The sequence below is a fragment of the Octopus bimaculoides genome, chromosome 5, assembly GCF_001194135.2.
Source record: "Octopus bimaculoides isolate UCB-OBI-ISO-001 chromosome 5, ASM119413v2, whole genome shotgun sequence".
In the NCBI taxonomy this organism is placed as follows: domain Eukaryota; kingdom Metazoa; phylum Mollusca; class Cephalopoda; order Octopoda; family Octopodidae; genus Octopus; species Octopus bimaculoides.
This window is the reverse complement of record NC_068985.1, coordinates 58,683,124-58,684,066: the sequence shown is the minus strand read 5'-3', so window position 1 is coordinate 58,684,066 and position 943 is coordinate 58,683,124. Positions and strand designations below refer to the sequence as shown.

The following is a 943-nucleotide window of genomic DNA, read 5'->3' as shown; positions in this document are numbered from 1 at the left end:
ACACACACACACACACACACACACACACATACACACACACATACACATATATAACGCTGTTTCCGTTTACTAAATTCACGCATTGTTCGGACCAAGTCTAAAAAAGAGGACGCTTACTCAAGGTTCTGCACAGCAAGACTGGACCCCAGACTTCGTGGTTGTAAAGGGAAATGCTTAACCACACAGCTATTCCTGGATTTATTTCACCATTTTGCAAACTTAAAACCGGTCTATACATTAGGCAACGTGATATCACATGTTTCTCGTTTATTAACTTTTATATCACACTATACTACATATTATGAATGTAACGGTTATAAATGTTAACACCTAGCACCTGAAATTGCAGCCCTATCTCAGTTAAATCTCTTGTTATCCCCTGTGTCTCGTGTGATACTTTGAACATATATCCCTCGCGTCCATGCATCTTATATGATGCACATTGCTAATTTTATCAAGAACTAGAGTAACATGCGACTTATAAAAAGAAAGGTTTATATTCCTCAGAATGTATGAAACAAAAGCTAACTATAAGTCTGCAAACAAGCATGGGTGTTTAGGACAAACTTATAAGAATGCTAGGGATAGTTAACTTGTTATGGAAATCATAAGAATTCTTAGCCGGTTTCGAAGGTGTAGCAGACAGTCATATCTTACAAGTTTTATTTCTGACCCATGGTTGTGTGGTAAAAAGCTTGCTTGCCAACCACGTGGTTTCAGGTTCAGTCCCACTGCATGACACACATACACATACACATACACACACACAAACACACACACACATATATACATATTCATTTATATAGAAACATATACATAAATATATACATATACATATGTGTCTCCTATTACGCCTCGGAACGACCAAAGCCTTGTGAGTGGATCACGCAGACGGACAGTGAAAAAAGGGCATCATATATGTGTATGTATATATGTATATATA

The 943-nt window shown here is 37.2% G+C and overlaps 1 protein-coding gene across 8 annotated transcripts in view; it reads right to left on the bottom strand.

Moving 5' to 3' along the window:
• LOC106868231 (D(2) dopamine receptor) overlaps positions 1-943 on the bottom strand; it is a 1,504,014-nt gene that overhangs the window by 277,494 nt on the left and 1,225,577 nt on the right. The gene's annotated exons all lie outside the window — the stretch shown is intronic.